The 20,155-nt window shown below is 38.9% G+C and overlaps 2 non-coding genes across 2 annotated transcripts; one reads left to right on the top strand and one right to left on the bottom strand.

The window, feature by feature from the left end:
* The first annotated feature begins 722 nt into the window (after positions 1-722).
* Positions 723-830, top strand: LOC112787410 (small nucleolar RNA R71). Its single transcript, XR_003194825.1, has one exon. It is a non-coding gene; the product is annotated as a small nucleolar RNA R71 (small nucleolar RNA).
* Positions 831-9,420: 8,590 nt separating this feature from the next.
* Positions 9,421-9,527, bottom strand: LOC112787886 (small nucleolar RNA R71). Its single transcript, XR_003195272.1, has one exon. It is a non-coding gene; the product is annotated as a small nucleolar RNA R71 (small nucleolar RNA).
* Between the last annotated feature and the right edge of the window lie 10,628 nt (positions 9,528-20,155).

The following is a 20,155-nucleotide window of genomic DNA, read 5'->3' as shown; positions in this document are numbered from 1 at the left end:
TTCTCTTCTGTATTGCTTGGGAGAGTACTAGGAGGGATTTCAGTGATCCTTTTACTCAGCTGGCCCACTTGTGCTTCCAAATTTCTAATGGAAGACCTTGTTTCATTCATGAAACTTACAGTGGCCTTAGATAGATCAGAGACTAGATTTGCTAAATTAAAAGCATTTTGTTCAGAGTTCTCTGTCTGTTGCTGAGTGGATGATGGAAAAGGCTTGCTATTGCTAAACCTGTTTCTTCCACCATTATTAAAGCCTTGTTGGGGCTTTTGATCCTTCCATGAGAAATTTGGATGATTTCTCCATGTTGAGTTATAGGTGTTTCCATAAGGTTCACCTAAGTAATTTACCTCTGCTATTGCAGGGTTCTCAGGATCATAAGCTTCTTCTTCAGGAGAAGCCTCTTGAGTACTGTTGGATGCAGCTTGCATTCCATGCAGACTCTGAGAGATCATATTGACTTGCTGAGTCAATATTTTATTCTGAGCCAATATGGCATTCAGAGTATCAACTTCAAGAACTCCCTTCTTCATAGGCGTCCCATTACTCACAGGATTCCTTTCAGAAGTGTACATGAACTGGTTATTAGCAACCATGTCAATGAGTTCTTGAGCTTCTGCAGGCGTTTTCTTTAGGTGAATGGATCCACCTGCAGAAGTGTCCAGTGACATCTTTGATAGCTCAGATAAACCATCATAGAATATATCCAGGATGGTCCATTCTGAAAGCATGTCAGAAGGACACTTTTTGGTCAACTGTTTGTATCTTTCCCAAGCTTCATAGAGGGATTCACCTTCTTTCTGTCTGAAGGTTTGAACATCAGCTCTAAGCTTGCTCAGCTTTTGAGGAGGAAAGTACTTGGCTAAGAAAGCCGTGACCAGCTTATCCCAAGAGTTCAGGCTGTCTTTGGGTTGAGAATCCAACCATAATCTAGCTCTGTCTCTTACAGCAAAAGGGAAAAGCATGAGCCTGTAGACTTCAGGATCTACTCCATTAGTCTTAACAGTATCACATATCTACAAGAATTCAGTTAAGAACTGAAAAGGATCTTCAGATGGAAGTCCATGAAACTTGCAGTTCTGCTGCATCAGAGAAACTAATTGAGGTTTCAGCTCAAAGTTGTTTGCTCCAATGGCAGGAATGGAGATGCTTCTTCCATGTAAATTGGAATTTGGTGCAGTAAAGTCACCAAGCATTCTCCTTGCATTGTTGTTGGGTTCGGCTGCCATCTCCTTTACTTGTTCGAAATTTTCAATCAAGTTGTCTCTGGATTGTTGTAATTTAGCTTCTCTTAATTTTTTCTTTAGAGTCCTTTCAGGTTCTGGATCAGCTTCAACAAGAATGCCTTTTTCTCTGTCCCTACTCATAAGAAAGAGGAGAGAAAAAAAAAGAAGAGGAATCCTCTATGTCACAGTAAAGAGGATCCTTATTGTTAGTAGAAGAAAAGAAGAAGAAATTCGAACACAGATAGAAGAGGGGGTTCGAATTTGGTGATGATGTGAGGAAGAGATGTTAGTTAATGAATGAATAAATAGCATAGGATGAGAGAGAAGGAGGGAATTTTCGAAAGTTGTTTTTGAAAAGGAGTTAGTGATTTTTGAAAATTGGTTTTTGAAAATTTGTTAGTATTTTTTTTTTTCGAAAAAGTTTTAAAATCAAAAATAAAAATAATTAGTTAATAAAAAAGAAATTTTTGAAAAAGAGGGAAGATATTTTTGAAAATGAGAGAGAGAGTTAGTTAGGTAGTTTTGAAAAAGTTAAGAAACAAACAAAAAGTTAGTTAGTTAGTTGGAACAACTTTTGAAAAGATAGGAAGTTAGGAAGTTAGAGAAGATATTTTGAAATCAAATTTTTTTGAAAAAGATAAGATAAGAAGATATTTTTGAAAAGATATGATAGGAATTAGTTTTTGAAAAGGATTTCATTTTTAAAATCTCAATTAATGACTTGATTTATAAGAAATCACAAGATATGATTCTAGAACTTAAAGTTTGAATCTTTCTTAACAAGCAAGTAACAAACTTCAAATTTTTGAATCAAAACATTAATTGATTATGTTATTTTCGAAAATTTGATATAAAAATAAGAAAAAGATTTTTGAAAAATATTTTTGGAATTTTCGAAAATAACTAAGAATTTTGAAAAAGATTTGATTTTTGAAAAAGATTTTGAAAAAGATAAGATTTTCAAATTGAAAATTTGATTTGACTCATGAGAAACAACTTGATTTTAAAAATTTTTGAAAAAGTCAACCCAAATTTTCGAATTTGATGAGAGAAAAAGGGGAAGATATTTTTTTGATTTTTTGAATTTTTATGATGCAAGAGAAAAAACACTAAAAGGATGCAATGCATGAAATTTTCAGATCAAAACAATGAATGCATGCATGAATGCTATGAATGTCAAGATGAACACCAAGAACACTATGAAGAACATGATGAACATCAAGAACATATTTTTGAAAAATTTTTAATGCAAAGAAAACATGCAAGACACCAAACTTAGAATTCTTTAATGCTTAGACACTAAGAATTCAAGAATGCATATGATAAACATGAAAAGACACAAAACAAAAAATCATCAAGATCAAACAAGAAGACTTACCAAGAACAACTTGAAGATCATGAAGAACACTATGAATGCATGATATTTTCGAAAAATGCAAAATGCATATGCAAGTGACACCAAACTTATGATATGACTCAAGACTCAAACCAGAAACACAAAATATTTTTGATTTTTATGATTTTCTAATTTTTTTGGATTTTTATTTTATATTTTTCGCATATTAAAAGGAAAAATAAGGATTCCAAAAATTTTTAATATGAATTCCAGGAATCTTGCATTCTTAGTCTAAAGCTTCAGTCCAGGAATTAGACATGGCTCACTAGCCAGCCAAGCTTTCAATGAAAGCTCCAGTCCCAAACACTAGACATGGCCAATGGCCAGCCAAGCTTTAACACCAGAGTATATTGATCTTGATAACAAATTGCTAGCCTCAGTCCAAATAAATTTAGACATGGCTTTACAGCCAGCCAGGCTTCACATACTTCATGAAACACTAGAATTCATTCTTAAAAATTTTGAATAAATTTTTGAAAACATTTTTATTTTTTTTTCGAAAACAAAAGAGAAATTTTTTTTTTGAAAATATTTTTGAAAGATTTTTGAAAAGAAAACGAAAAGAAAGTTACCCAATCTGAGCAACAAGATGAACCGTCAGTTGTCCAAACTCAAACAATCCCCGGCAACGGCGCCAAAAACTTGGTGCTGTTGCCGGATCCAAACTTGGCACTGATGTTACCGGACCAAAAGCTTGCCGAAAACTCAAACAATCCCCGGCAACGGCGCCAAAAACTTGGTGCACGAAATTGTGATGTCCAGGCTCAAACTATTCCTGGCACGTGAGCAACTTGGTACGCGTAATCGTGATTACACATTCATAATTTGTCACAACTTCGATACAACTGACCAGCAAGTGCACTGGGTCGTCCAAGTAATACCTTACGTGAGTAAGGGTCGAATCCCACGGAGATTGTTGGTATGAAGCAAGCTATGGTCACCTTGTAAATCTCAGTCAGGCGGATATAAAATAATTATGGAGTTTTCGAATATTATATAATAAAATAGGGATAGAGGTACTTATGTAAATCATTGGTAGGAATTTCAGATAAGCGAATGGAGATGCTTTTCGTTCCTCTGAACCTCTGCTTTCCTGCTATCTTCATCCAATCAGTCTTACTCCTTTCCATGGTTGGCTTTATGTGATACATCACCACTGTCAATGGCTACTTTCGGTCATCTCTCGGGAAAATGATCCAATGCCCTGTCACGGCACGGCTAATCGTCTGGAGGCATCACCCTTGCCAATGGCTTCATCTTATCCTCTCAGTGAATAATATGCTCACGCACCCTGTCACGGCACGGCTATTCATCTGTCGGTTCTCGATCATGCTGGAATAGGATTTACTATCCTTTTGCGTCTGTCACTAACGCCCTGCAATCGCGAGTTAGGAGCTCGTCACAGTCATTCAATCATTGAATCCTACTCGGAATACCACAGACAAGGTTTAGACTTTCCAGATTCTCTTGAATTCCGCCATCATTCTAGCGTACGCCACGAAGATTCTGGTTAGGAGATCTAAGAGACATTCATTCTAGCTTAATTCATGTAGAACAGAAGTGTTTGTCAGGCACGCGTTCATAAGGGAGAAGGATGATGAGCGTCACACATATTCATCACCTTCATCACGTTCTTGGGTGCGAATGGATATCTTAGAAGCGAAATAAGAAGAATTGAATAGAAAACAGTAGTACTTTGCATTAATCTTTGAGGAACAGCAGAGCTCCACACCTTAATCTATGGAGTGTAGAAACTCTACCGTATGAAAATACATAAGTGAAGGTCCAGGCATGGCCGAGATGGCCAGCCCCCTAAACGAGATCACAGGATCAAAATACAATCCAGGATGCCTAATACAATAGTAAGAGGTCCTATTTATAATAAACTAGCTACTAGGGTTTACATGAGTAAGTATTTGATGTATAAATCCACTTCCGGGGCCCACTTGGTGTGTGTTTGGGCTGAGCTTAAGTGTTGCACGTGCAGAGGCCATTTGTGGAGTTGAATGCCAGTTTCTGTGCCAGTTTGGGCGTTCAACTCTGGTTTTGGATCCTTTTCTGGCGCTGGACGCCAGATTTGGGCAGAAGTCTGGCGTTGAACGCCAGTTTACGTCATCAATTCTTGGCCAAAGTATGGACTATTATATATTTCTGGAAAGCCCTGGATGTCTACTTTCCAAAGCAATTGGAAGCGCGCCATTTCGAGTTCTGTAGCTCCAGAAAATCCACTTTGAGTGCAGGGAGGTCAGAATCCAACAGCATCAGCAGTCCTTTTTCAACCTCTGAATCTGATTTCTGCTCAAGTCCCTCAATTTCAGCCAGAAAATACCTGAAATCACAAAAAAACACACAAACTCATAGTAAAGTCCAGAAATGTGAATTTAACATAAAAACTAATGAAAACATCCCTAAAAGTAACTAGATTCTACTAAAAACATACTAAAAACAATGCCAAAAAGCGTATAAATTATCCGCTCATCAGAGGACAAGCAAGGAAAAGAGCATGGACATCCACAACAGTAAAAGGTGGTGGAGCTCCTTCTTTGTTCCATCTTTCTCTATGTCTTAAATAAGGAAGATCTTGTGTGAAATAGAACTTGCTTCCATGTTATGTTTAAACCTTTTTCAATCATGTCTTTTAAGTTTGTGGTATTGAATAGGTCTATGTGTGCTAGTCTTTATGTTACTGCATCCTTACTTAACTTGCTTGTATGCTTGTTCCTTTGAATTAAATGAAGAAAGAATGATTATTTTTAAAAGACCAGAGTAGAGTTCCTAATGTGGAAGTGCATTCATGAATCTTTGGGGTAGTCATAAGTAGCTAAGTTGGTTCAACCACAAGGTTAGGAGGACAACTATCTATCCTGAATACCTGACTTTGGATATACCCATGAGACTAAGTAGATGACAAGATCCTAATAAGAGAAAAGGGAAAGAATAATGGAAGTGTAAAACAAAAGAAAAAGAGTAAGCAATAAGGCTAGGCACCAATGGTTTGGACCTTGAGACAAGTGTCTGTGGTGCTCCTGTGTGAGGGATCTACTTGGATGAATAAGCTCTCAGGGGTGCTTTATCACTTGGTAACTTGGGTTAACTAACCCGGGATTATCAGCTGAAAATCCACTATCAAGAGTAACCCTCACTATAGAGCATTTAGTAACCCAAAGAGGTACTGGACACCAAGGTCTCAAGAAAAGAAAATAAACAAACTATATGCCTGTGGTGTGTATGTATGGGGGAGAGACTTGAGGGAGTAAGTCCTTAGGGGTGCTTCAACACCTAGCACCTTGAACCAACTGGTTCGGGAGTGTTGGCTGAAAACTTATCTTAAAGAGTTGCCCCCTTACAGAGCACTTAGCCTAAATAACACAAATAACCCTTGAAATAACAATAAAAGGATCAATGAATAAAAGTCTCATGGGATATAAACAAAGTAAGTGTTTAGGGACATGATAAAGGTCTGAAAGCCAGTAATGGAATAAACCTAAGTTGCTATACATGAAACCACTATAAAATCAGTAACATGACTTCCACAAGAATGACTCATTCCTCTTGATATTCCATTCATCATTCTTTTGTTCCAGTACTTGCTTAGGGATAAGCAAGCTTTAAGTTTGGTGTTGTGATGCTAGGGCATCTTGGCCAGTTTCACTGACCTTTTCTTTACTGTTTTTAGGTTAGTTTCATGCATTTCCATAGGAAATAAGCTAGTTTTGGGTAGATATTTACTTACACCTTGACTCAAGCATACATTGTGCATTTTACATTATTTCATGAGGATTTTGCATAAGTTTAGTGAAAAATTGTATGTTGCATTGCCCATGACTTGGACTAGAACTTTGATGCACTCTATTGCTTGATTTTAGGACCAAAGGAAGCAAGGAAAGGGAGGAAACTTGCAAGGTTAATGGAAAAAGTGATTGCCAATGACACTCTCATAGCCATCATTGCCCACGTTAAGAGTCACGTTAACTAAGTTAACATGAACTCTAACGTGGAAAAGGGAACTTGAGCCAACGTTAGTGACACTTAACATTGTCACTAACGTTGGCAAACACTCATGAGTGGCCACGTTAGAGCCCATGTTAACCTAGTTAACGTGGCCTCTAACGTTAAAGGGGGAAGAGAAGCCAACGTTAGTGAAATTCAACATTGTCACTAACGTTGGCCTAAGGATGCAACACACCACGTTAACTCCCACGTTAACTTGGTTAACGTGGGAGCTAACGTAAGAAGTGAGAGTTGTTGCCAACGTTAGTGACACTCAATATTGTCACTAACGTTGGAAGCAACCACACAACCCCCCAAGGAGCCACGTTAACTTCCAAGTTAACTTAGTTAAAGTGGAAGCTAACGATGAGGAATGAATGATGAGCCAACGTTAGTGACACTCAACATTGTCACTAACGTTGGGATGGCTAAGAATGGCCACGTTAGAAGCCACGTTAACCTAATTAACGTGGACTCTAACGTGAGATCTAGGGGCACATTGGAACGTTAGTGACAATGTTGAGTGTCACTAACGTTCTCGAAGGTTGGCAAGGCCACGTTAGAAGCCACGTTAACCTAGTTAACGTGGAGCTTTAACGTGAAGCAAAAAGGGGCACACTGGAACGTTAGTGACAATGTTGAGTGTCACTAACGTTCTCGAAGTTTGGCAAGGCCACGTTAGAAGCCACGTTAACATAGTTAACGTGGGCTCTAACGTGAGGCAAAGGGGTACATTGGAACGTTAGTGAAAATGTTAAGTGTCACTAACGTTCTTGAACTTATACTTTCAATAAATGTTAACACCCCTAACGCCCTGAGCTGAAGTCTCTGCCCACTTAGCACTTTCTCTCTGCAAGTAAAGCCAAGCCCAAATGAAGAATAGAACTGCTTTAAACTCAAGATCCAAAGGCCCAAGACTTGAAGAGCAAACTAGAAGCTGAGAAGAGTAGTATATATAGGAGTAGCTTTGAATTGTAAAAGGAGTTCTGGAGGCTGGAAAAAGAGAACTACTCTCTGTATTTTACTTTCTCTGCATTTTGTAGTTTTATGATGTATTCTCCATCTTTGTTTTCATTTTCAAGAGCTATGAACAACTAAACCCCTTTCATTGGGTTAGGGAGCTCTGTTGTAATTTGATGGATCAATACTAATTTTCATTATTCTTCTTCTATCTTTTCTCTTGATTTTACTTGAAAGCTTTCGATCTTCATCCAATTGAGTAGTTATCTTGGAAGAGAAGCTATTCAAACTTGGATCTCTTTTGAACCTTGAAAGAGGAATGAAGAGATCAAGCTAGAAATGCTTTCTCATGCTGGACCAAATTGGGTTTGGATGGGTATGTGACTATAACCCTCTCAATACTTGATTTGGGAAATACATGTGGTATAATCAGTGACCATACTTCATCTCTTCTCATGAGCAATTGACCAAGGAATTGGCTATTGATCAAGATTTGAGAGATTGAATTACAAGAAATTGTAATTCAATCACTTAAGATTGCCAAGGAGATCAATGAGTGCATTGATTGAGGAAGAGATGAAAATGAAATGGATCCGAAGAATGCAACATCTCCTAAGCCCAATGAACTCTCCATTTCTCATCTTACACATTCTCTTTACTTTCTGCCATTTACTTTTATGAGCAATTCCCCCATTCCCATTTACAATTCTGCAATTTACTTCAGTAATTTACCTTCAGTTCTTTAATTCTAGCATTTACTTTTTCTATCATTTACCTTCCCGCCATTTTATTTTCTGCAATTCTAAACTCAAATCCTGGATTCGCTCAACTAGAACATTCCTCTAATTAAAGTTGCTTGATCAATCAATCCTTGTGGGATTCGACCTCACTCTATTGTGAGTTTTTACTTGACGACAAATTCGGTACACTTGCCGAAGGAAATTTGTTAAGAGACAAGTTTCCGTGCATCAAGTTTATGGCACCGTTGCCGGGGATTGATTGTGCATCAACAATGATTAGATTGGAGGATAACTAGATTGAGCATTTATTTTTGTTTGATTTAATTTTCTGTTTGAGTCATTTACTTCCTGTTTTAGTTAATTTCTTCCTTTCCCCCTACTTTTTCTTTGTTATTTACCATTCATCTCACTAATTCACTAACTGTTTGATATATTGCATCACCCACACTAACAGTAATTCTGACAGATATACCTTCTGCACCTATTCTCTTTGCTTGTACTTGTTGGTTGTATGACAGGGAGAAGAAGCGGGGCTTCAACTTCCTTTGATTTTGAACCTGAGAGAACCTTCCTTAGACTAAGGAGGGAGGCAAGAGAAAAATGTGTAGTTGGTGCTGAAGAAGAGGAGGAACACTTTGAGGAATACTTTGAACCAAATATGGAAGAAAACATGGAAAACCATCACGAAGAAGAGACTCACAACCATGGCGGAAGAGGTCGAGCAAATTATGCTGGGGAGGATAGAAGAGTTTTAGGCTCTTACATCAATCCAAACCCAGGAAACTGTGGAAGTAGCATTCAAAATCCAACCATCCATGCCAACAATTTTGAACTAAAACCACAGCTCATCACCCTTGTTCAGAACAACTGTTCGTTCGGAGGAAGTGTCCAAGAGGACCCCAATCAACATCTAACCACCTTCCTATGAATACGTGACACAGTGAAGTCTAATGGTGTTCATCCTGACGCCTATAGACTGCTCTTATTTCCATTCTCACTCAAGGATAAGGCAGCCAAGTGGCTGGAGTCTTTTCCAAGGGAGAGCTTGACAACTTGGGAAGATGTGGTGAACAAATTCTTAGCAAGATTTTACCCTCCTCAACGAATCAATAGGCTGAGAGCTGAGGTCCAAACTTTCAGGCAACAAGATGGTGAGACTCTATATGAAGCATGGGAGAGGTTTAAAGACCTAACAAGGAGGTGCCCACCCGATATGTTCAATGAATGGGTGCAGCTGCACATTTTCTATGAAGGGCTCTCTTATGAGTCAAAGAAGGCAATAGACCATTCATCCGGAGGATCTTTGAACAAGAAGAAGACCATTGAGGAGGCCATAGATGTCATTGAAATAGTAGCAGAGAATGACTACTTCTATGCTTCCGAAAGAGGGAACACAAGAGGAGTAATAGAGCTAAATAATGTAGATGCTCTGCTGGCCCAAAACAAGCTCATTACCCAGTAGCTGGCTGACCTCACCAAGAAGATGGAGATGAACCAAGTAGCAGCAATCTCCACTTCATCAACAACCCAAGAAGGAGTGAATGAAGAAGCAGAGGATAGTCAGGAGCAAGCCAACTACATTGGGAATTCACCTAGGCAAAACCATGATCCATACTCCAAGACCTACAACCCTGGATGGAGGAATCACGCAAACTTTGGGTGGGGAAATCAACAAGACCAAAGCCTTGATCAAAGACGCCCAAATCCAAACAATGCAGCCACCCAACACTTCACATCTAGACCATATCAACACCCCTATAACAACACCTCTCCACATTCATATCAAGGCCAGAATAACCCTCCTCAGCCTGACCTATCATCATTTGATGAAAGAATCTCAAGGATTGAGAATCTACTTGAAGGCATAAGCAAGGAGATTCAAGACAACAAGGTGTTCAAAGAGGAAGTGCGAGCCAATTTCAAGAACCAGGGAGACACAATCAAGAGGTTGGAATCTCAAGTGGGGTATCTCTCTGAGCAAATTCCCAAACCCACAGATGGATTCCCAAGTGACACAGAGAAAAATTCGAGAGGTGAAACAAAGAAAGTAAGATGGGAAGATTGCAAGATGGTCACTATAAGTGATAAGGAGACTGAGGACAAGCCAAGCAAGCTGTCAGAACAACCTGAAGATACCTCAGTAGAGGAGGGGGAAAAAGATTACCAAGAACCAGAAATCTCAAAACAGGAGCTGCTGAGACTCTATGCACCTTTTCCCCAACTGCTCAATGGTGCTGTGGAGAAGAGAATATATTCAAGATTTCTTGACTTGTTTGCATCTTTGCATGTGAACATACCGTTCATCAAGACTATCCAACAAATGCTTGCATACATCAAGTATATGAAGGAGCTGCTTCCCAGGAAAAGCTCACTCAAGGGAGGCCAAACTATAGTGATGAACAAGGAGTGCAGTGCCCTCATTCAACCGCAGTTGCCTACGAAAAGAAAAGATCCAGGGAGTTTTCATGTCCCCTGTGCCATAGGAGAAACAATGTTTGATAGAGCACTCTGCGATTTGGGAGCAAGCATCAACTTAATGCCCTTATCCCTGGTGAAGAGGTTGCAGATCAATGAGATATTACCCACAGATGTAGTCATCAGGCTGGCTGACAAAACTCAAAAACAAGCAAGAGGAGTGGTGGAAAACGTGTTGTTAAAGGTGGGGAAATACTTTCTTCCCACAAACTTTGTCATCTTGGACATGGAAGAGAGTCACACTCACCCAATCATATTGGGAAGACCATTCCTAGCTACAGCCAGAGCACTCATAGATGTGGAGCGAGGGAAGCTAATATTGAAGATCAATGATGAACGACTCAGCTTTAATGTCTTCAAACTCTCACAAGAAGCAGACCAAGAAAACAAAGAACCAAGCAATGATCATAATGAGATGCTGACAAAGGAAACAAGCACTGAAGCACAACCAACACATCTGAGAACCCCACTGAATGATGAACAAGGCAAACAGCAATTGTCACAGCTCAAGAAGAAGCTGGAGGAACCTAAACCACCAGAGGCATGTGAAGACAACAACAAAATTTCCTTAGAAGAAGAAGTCGCCAAGAGCAAGGCAGCATCAGAAGGGACAAAGAAGAAGGTACCAAGGGGGTGGAGGAACAAGAAGATCCCTACGGAAGACTTCTCTCCAGGAGATAAAGTGATCTCAGCTTACTTCCCAGACATCCCCCCTAATCTCCCCACTGTACCATCTCAGTTACCTAAGGTCTTCACTATCAACAGAGTTCTCTCCTTGGAACATGTAGAGATCATTGATACAACTAATGGATATAAGTCCAAGGCAAGAGGGAAGGACTTGAAGCATTATCAACCTCCCTGATGAAGGAGAAACGTCAAGCTAGTGACGCTAAAGAAGCGCTTCATGGGAGGCAACCCATGTTTTATTAGCTTTTACTAGTAAATAAGTCAATATTCATGAATTCTAACCTAAACTTGGTGAAGTCCTTATATTGCAGTATATAGTGAAGAACAAGTTTGGTGTTCAAAGTGTGCCAAGAAAGCATGAATGCAACTGAGAGCATGCTAGTCTTGGAGCTTTGAACAGAACTTTTCATCACAGTGCTCCAAACTAAGTTTGGTGTCACCCCATGGTGCCACCAATGTGCATATAAGGATACACAGTTAGTTAGTAGTTGGAGTTCATGAATAAACAAAATCTTTTCTTCTCTTTATTATTCAAGCCGTAAAAATTTAAATTGATTTTTTTTGTGATATTTCTTACTTTTCTTATTTGATCTTTATAGGGAAAGGAAAGGAGCATTGAAGGAGATTGATTGGACAATTTAATGAGAAAGGTTCGGCCACTTTATGAAGAGGGTACTACACACGTGCCTCAAGGGGGAATGCATTAGGAATGGTTGCCATGCAACATTGGAGGAAGAACAAACTTGGAAACTGAACCAACTCCATCATAAAGTTGGTAATCCTCGTGCTTACTCCATACAAAACCCCATCCGTTCATCATACACCAACCCCATCAATCCACACCTTTCATTTCTTCATCACTTCTCTATATAAGTGGATCCAATCTGCACCATCTCCACATTCGAAATTCATATCCCTTGCACTTCACTTTCCAGCAACTAGTTCTTCATCTTCCCACTCTCTAAATCCCACATTTCTTCCCTTCACTACAACCTTTTCGTATTGACTTCATTCATGGCATCATCAAGCTCCAAGAGGCAGAAGAGGAAGCGACCAATGGAGAACATTCCTTTCGACGAGAAGAGATTCAAGACTGCCTTCCATGAACGAGAATTTGAGCGGATAAAGCTCAAAAAGATACTACCCGAGTTAACCTTCCAAATCAATGAAGACGACTGCCCACAGATTCGGGAGAAGATTGAAGAAAGAGGGTGGCAAATGCTCACCAATCCATAGGGGAAGATCAATGCAAACCTCATCAAAGAGTTCTACTTAAATGTGGTCAGAGAAGACAAAACCAGGGCCCCAACCTTCAAAAGCTATGTAAGAGGAAAGGAGGTGGACTTCAGCCCAAATGCTATAATAAAAACTCTTCACCTGAAAGCACCACATTTTGATGAGCCCAGCTATCATGCAAGGATAAGTAAAAGCCAAGACAATGATGAGCTCACTGAGATCGTGACTGACATCTGTGTTATAGCAGCTGACTGGGAGAGGTATGGAGATGGGAGACCCCGGTTCATCAAGAGGGGAGACCTTAGCCCAGAAGCCAAGGGGTGGTTTGAACTCGTGAGGAGGTCTATTCTCCCAATTGCAAATAATTCAGAGGTAAATATTAATCGAGCAACTATGGTACATTGCCTAGTACAAGGTGGAGAAATCAATGTGCATGAACTTATAGCTGAGGGAATTCAAGATTCAGCTGAGAAGCTTGAATCAGGTGCCAGGCTTTGGTACCCCAGCACCATTCTCTGATTGTGCACAAAGGCCAAGGTGGTCTTTGAGGACAGCAATCCAAACTGGGTGAACCATGGGAGGCTAATGACAACCCAGCGTAGGGCCTATACAACACCTGCTCAGCAACAAAGAAGGCCACAAATAGAGAAACTAAAAGCAAAAGAAGGAGCTCACCAAGAGGAGTCTCATCGGGAAGAATATCAACAAGGAAAGCATCCTTACCCAGCCGACTTGAATATGAATTACCTTCTAAGAGCTATTGAAGATTTGGGAATGAGACATATGGAAGGACAAGAGTAAATACTAAACCAGATGAGCCAACAAGAAGAGTGGCAGAAATAACAAATGGAGCAGCAACAGGAACAATACTCCCAGCTCACGCAAACCATCCACCAAGTTACTGTGAGGCAAGAACGTCAAGATAAGCATTTGCAGGAACTCAATCAGTGACAAATAGCCCAGATGAAAGCATTTAATGAGTTCACTGTACTTAATGAAGGGCGGCAACTACATAGGGAGGAGTTCAACGTCAACACTCAAGCCAAGTTGAACTACATGTCCAGTAATATGCATCATCTACACTATGTCATCCCTATATATGATGAGGTCCAAAAAGATTTTGTAGAAGAAGAAGAGAGGAAGGTGAAACAGCAGAAGGAAACACTCGAGAAGAAGATGGAAGATGGTGGTTTCTGGAAAAAGCTGCTTGGAAAAGGCAAGGGAAGTGGGAGCACAAGCAATCAAGAAAAATACCAGGAGGACAAGCAAGAAGGAGAGCATGGGCAACCACATGAGTAAAAGATGGTGGAGTTCCTTCTTTGGTCCATCTTTTTCTATGCTCTAAATAAGGAAGATCTTGTATGAAATAGAACTTGCTTCCATGTTAGTTTAAATTTTTTTAAAAATTTTGTCTTTTAAGTTTTTGTTGAAAAGGTCTATGTTTGCTGGTCTCTATGTTTGTCCCTTTAAATCAAATGAAAAGAGAATGTGTATTTTTAAAGACCAGAGAGGAGTTCATACTATGGAGTAAGTTCATGAGTTTGTAGTATGGTCATAAGTTAGCTAAGTTGGTTCAACCATAAGGTGGGAAGACAACTGTCTGTCATGAATACTATGCTTGAGACACACCCCATGAGACTAGCTAAATAAGAAGATCCTAATAAGAAAAAGGGAAAGAACAATCAAAGCTGAGGAATAAAAGAAAAAGAGTAAGCAATAAGGCTAGGCACCAATGGTTTTCATCTTGAGGCATGTGTCTGTGGTGTTCCTGTGTGAGGGATCTACTTGGATGAATAAGCTCTTAGGGGTGCCTTATCACTTGGTAACTTGGGTTAACTAACCCAGGATTATCAGCTGAAAGTCCACTATCATGAGTAACCCTCACTACAGAGCATTTAGTAACCCAAAGAGGTGCTGGACACCAAGGTCTCAAGAAAAGAAAATAAATAAACTATGTGCCTGTGGTGTGTATGTATGGGGGAGAGACTTGAGCAAGTAAGTCCTTAGGGGTGCTTCAACACCTAGCACCTTGAACCAACTGGTTCGGGAGTGTTGGCTGAAAGCTTATTTTAAAGAGTTGCCCCCTTACAGAACACTTAGCCTAAGAACACAAATAAGCCCTGAAATAACAACAAAAGGATCAATAAATAAAAGTTTCATGGGATGCAATCACAGTGAGTATTCTAGGACATGATAAAGGTCTGAAAGCCAGGAATGAACCTAAGTTGCTATGCATGAAACCACCATAAAACCAGGGACATGACTTCCACAAGAATGAGTCATTTCTCTTGGCATTCCATTCATCATTCCCTTGTTCCAGTACTTGCTTAGGGACAAGCAAGCTTTAAGTTTGGTGTTGTGATGCCAGGGCATTTTGGCCAGTTTCACTGACCTTTTTTTTACTGTTTTTAGGGTAGTTTCATGCATTTTCTTAGGAAATAAGCTAGTTTTGGGTAGATATTCACTTACATCTTGATTCAAGCATACATTGTGCACTTTACATGATTTCATGAGGATTTTGCATGAATTTAAGGACAAATTGGATGTTGCATTTCCCATGACTTGGACTAGAACTTTGATGCACTTTATTGCTTGATTTTAGGACAAAGGAAGCAAAGAAGAACCACATTAGTGGCTACGTTAGTTACACTAACGTTAACACTAACGTGGAATGGGAGTAACTTGCAAAGTCAATGAGAAAAGTGATTGCCAATAACGCTCTCGAAGCCATCATTGCCCACGTTAAGAGTCACGTTAACTAAGTTAAGTGAACTCTAACGTGGAAGAAAGGAAATGGAGCCAACGTTAGTGACACTTAACATTATCACTAACGTTGGACTAAGCTCATGAGTGGCCACGTTAGTCACCACGTTAACTTAGTTAACGTGGCCTCTAACGTTAAGAAGAAATGGGGGAAGCCAACATTATTGATATTCAACATTATCACTAACGTTGGCCAAGTCACACTAGGCCACGTTAACTCCCACGTTAACCTAGTTAACGTGGAAGCTAACGTGAGGAAACAAGGTGGTCGACAATGTTAGTGACACTAAACATTGTCACTAACGTTGGAAGGAACCCACACAAGCCCCAATGAGCCACGTTAACTCCCACGTTAACTTAGTTAACGTTGAAGTTAACGTGAAGAAGGGAGGTGACGCCAACGTTAGTGACACCCAACATTGTCACTAACATTGGAAGGAGCCCACACATGCCACCATGAGCCACGTTAACTCCCATGTTAACTTAGTTAACGTGGAAACTAACGTGGATAAGGGAATGTTGAACCAACGTTAGTGACACTCAACTTTGTCACTAACGTTGGAGATGGCTAGCATGGCCACGTTAGAAGCCACGTTAACCTAGTTAACGTGGACTCTAACGTGGGAGCTAAAAGGGCACATTGGAATGTTAGTGACAATGTTAAGTGTCACTAACGTTCTCGAAGTTTGGAAAGCCTACGTTAAAAGAGCCACGTTAGCTAAGTTAACGTGGACTCTAACGTATGGAAGGGGGAGGCTTCTCAACGTTATTGGGAAAGTTGAGTCCCAATAACGTGCGCGAAGGACAAAGAGGCAACGTTAGTGGCAACGTTTGTGCCACTAACGTTGAGGTTAACGTGGCTCTTACTTGGGTAAGGAACGTTAGTGAAAAAGTTGAATGTCACTAACGTTCTCGAACCCATATTTTCACTGAACGTTAACACCACTAACGTCCTGAGCAAAAGTCTCTGCCCACTTCACAATTTCTCTCTGCAAGTAAAGCCAAGCCCAATGAAGAAGATAACTGCTTCAAACTCAAGATCCAAAGGCCCAGACCCAAGACTTGAAGAACCAACTAGAAGAGTAGAAGAGTAGTATATATAGGAGTAGCTTTGAATTAATTAGGGAGTTGGAAAATATAGGGAGTCTCTGGGCATAGAATTACTCTTTGTATTTACTTTCTCTGCACTTCTAGTTTTCATCATGTATTCTTCATCTTTGTTTTCATTTTCCAGAGCTATGAACAACTAAACCCCTTTCATTGGGTTAGGGAGCTCTGTTGTAATTTGATGGATCAATACTAGTTTTCATTATTCTTCTTCTATCTTTTCTCTTGATTTTACTTGAAAGCTTTCGATCTTCATCCAATTGGGTAGTTATCTTGGAAAAGAAGCTATTCATACTTGGATCTCTTCCGAACCTTGAAAGAGGAATGAAGAGATCAAGCTAGAAATGCTTTCTCATGCTGGACCAAATTGGGTTTGGATGGATATGTGACTATAATCCTCTCAACATTTGATTTGGGAAATGCATGTGGTATAATCAGTGACCATACTTCATCTCTTCTCATGAGCAATTGACCAAGGAATTGGCTATTGATTAAGATTTGAGAGACTGAATTACAAGAAATTGTAATTTAATCACTTAAGATTGCCAAGGAGATCAATGAGTGCATTGATTGAGGAAGAGATGAAAATGAAATTGATCCGAAGAATGCAACATCTCCTAAGCCCAATGAACTCCCCATTTCTGATCTTACCCATTCTCTTTAATTTCTGTTATTTACTCTTATGAGCAATTCCCCCATTCCCATTTACAATTCTGCAATTTACTTCAGTAATTTACTTTCAGTTATTTAATTCTAGCATTTACTTTTTCTGTCATTTACCTTCCCGCCATTTTATTTTCTGCAATTCTAAACTCAAATCCTGGATTCGCTCAACTAGAACATTCCTCTAATTAAAGTTGCTTGATCAATCAATCCTTGTGGGATTCGACCTCACTCTATTGTGAGTTTTTACTTGACGACAAATTCGGTACACTTGCCGAAGGAAATTTGTTAAGAGACAAGTTTTCCGTGCATCATGAATGCTTCTCTAGTGACATAGCTTTTTATACTAGGGTGTGTTCTACACCGCATACATCTTAGAACTCACACACCTATTTTTCATCAATTTCATACAAATTCACTCACTCAATTCTAGTGATTTACCTCATTCCAACAATGTATGCTTCCTTGATTTTGCATTTACTTTTCTTACTATCTTGCCTTCTAATTTCAGGATGGGTCATTTTAAGCAAACATGGAAGCGGAAGAAAGAACACGTAGCAACCGGTTGATCCACCAGCTGAAGGTGGCAATCCGGAGAGTCGCCATACCCCCTTGCTCATCTTTGAATGCACCGAGGATGGTTAAAACTTTTAAGTGTGGGGAGGTCGTCCGACCAGTCGGCATTTTTAGGTGACAAATTTCAAATTTCAACACTTTTGCATCTCATTTTTAGGTCTTTTAGGATTTTTTTTGTTGTATTTTCTTGTTTTGCATCTATATATATAATAAGCTTAGTCAAAATAATAGAAATTTTTCAAGAAATCTTATCTATAGGACATCCCAATTGATTTGAGTAAAAATTTTTCATGGAACTTGCTTGAATTATATATATTGTGGATCATGTCTTTGAGCTAAGAACACAAGCATGTGAGTTTTGAGCCTAATGGTGTGGTTACATTTTATAACCACTATTTTCCTTCTTGTGTGTATTATTCTCACTCTATGAGTGTAATCTTTGATTTGTTTGATTCTTTATGTCTATTATTTTGTGTATACATGAATTTATATGATTGAGGCCATTATTTCATTTAGCTCACTTAACCAAATAGCCTACCTTTTATCTTCCATTGTTAGCTAACTTTGAGCCGACAATTAACCTACTTGTTCATAATTTTAGCATATTACAAGCCTTAAAGCGAAAACAATAAATGTCCTTTATTTGGATCTTTGATCGACTTAGGCTAGTGAGTGTGTGTATCATTCAAGTGTGGGAAAACTTGGGACATTGGTTGAGTAAAAGGGTAGTTTTGTATTTCTATTGTAGATATTAGGAATTGGGTACATACTCATATGTTAATTAAATGTAAAACCATATGCATTGTTACTTTTGTATATACTTTATTGCAAAAAAAATGAGAAAATAGAAAGAAAAAAAATATATATCAAAAGAAAAAAGAAAAAAAAAGAAAGAAAAGAAAAAGAAAAGCAATAAGAAGGGGACAAAATGCCCCAAAGTGAAGCTCAATAATAATCAATACATATAAGTTGCGATCAAGAAAAGAATGCGTGAGTGTGTGAAAAAGTGAAGAATGGGTAGTTAGGTTTGTTTAGAACTTTATAGGTTGTTATATAGGTTAGGTGGGAAGTTTAAGCTTATCAAAGATTCAAATTTCAAGTCCACTTGACCATATGCATCCTACCTTGACCCTAGCCCCATTACAACCTATGAATAAGACCTCATGATATTTGTATGCATGCATGACATAATTGTTGATTGTTAGATGAAAAACAAATCTTGGAAAGCATAATTAGAGGGGAATTGAGTGAATCAACCCTAAACACTTGAGCGATTAGAGTGGATACATATCGGGTGAGGGTTCGATTGCTCAATTACATGTTTTCACCTAGAATCATCACTTTTCTTGCAAGTTTGTATAACCTTTAATAACTCAATTCAATTGTGGTTTGGCTTGGTTGTTAATACCTTTAGCCCTTTTGCTTACATATGTTTTTTTGGGAATTGATTTATTTTGACCAAGTAATTGCATCCATTTAGATAGTTGCATGTAGGTAGATTGCATGTAGTTTATTTGCATTGAATAAATGATAGTACCCTTTGTCTCTTTCTTGGTTAAGCATGAGGACATGCTTGGTTTAAGTGTGGGGAGATTTAATGCACCACTATTTCGTGGTACATTTTGTGATTAATTTTAGTGGATTTCATCCATTATTCCCACATTTATTCAATGAAATAGCATGTTTTCATGACTTTCTCTTAATTTATGCTTAAGTGTAAAAACATGCTTTTTAGGCCTTTAATTTGCTAATTTTAATTCACCTTGGATTCCACTATATGCGTTGATGTGTTTGTTAGTGAATTCAGGTTGAAAAAGCTAGGAATGGATCAAAGGAATGAAGAGAAAAGCATGCAAAGTGGAGAAATCATGGAAAATCAAGGATTTGAGATGCATTCACCGACGCGCACGCGTGAATATGAAGTCACATGGCGACGCGTACGTATAACATGATGCATATGCGTCGATGCTTGTACGTGACCTCATTAAAGTGAAAATGCTGGGGGTAATTTCTGAGCTTCCCAGGCCCAGATCCAACTCATTTCTGAGCTTATTACACGAAGAAATCAAGAGGAGTCAAGGGGGGAGGAGGGAGAATACATAAGGGAGTTTTACATCATGCTTTAGTTAGTCTTCTAGAGAGTGAAACTCTCTCTTCTCTCTAGAATTAGGTTAGATTTGGATTAGGAATTCTTAGATCTAGGTTTAATTTATGCTTTCATCTACTCTTCCTTTGTATTTTCTTGTTCCTCTACCCTTGCTTCTCTAGTTTAGTACTCTACTCTTTATATTTGTTTACTTTGTTGTTGATGCACTCTTATTTCTTCTATTCTTCTTTAA

The sequence above is a fragment of the Arachis hypogaea genome, chromosome 20 (genome assembly GCF_003086295.3).
Source record: "Arachis hypogaea cultivar Tifrunner chromosome 20, arahy.Tifrunner.gnm2.J5K5, whole genome shotgun sequence".
NCBI lineage: Eukaryota > Viridiplantae > Streptophyta > Magnoliopsida > Fabales > Fabaceae > Arachis > Arachis hypogaea.
This window is presented reverse-complemented; position numbering and strand designations above follow the sequence as displayed.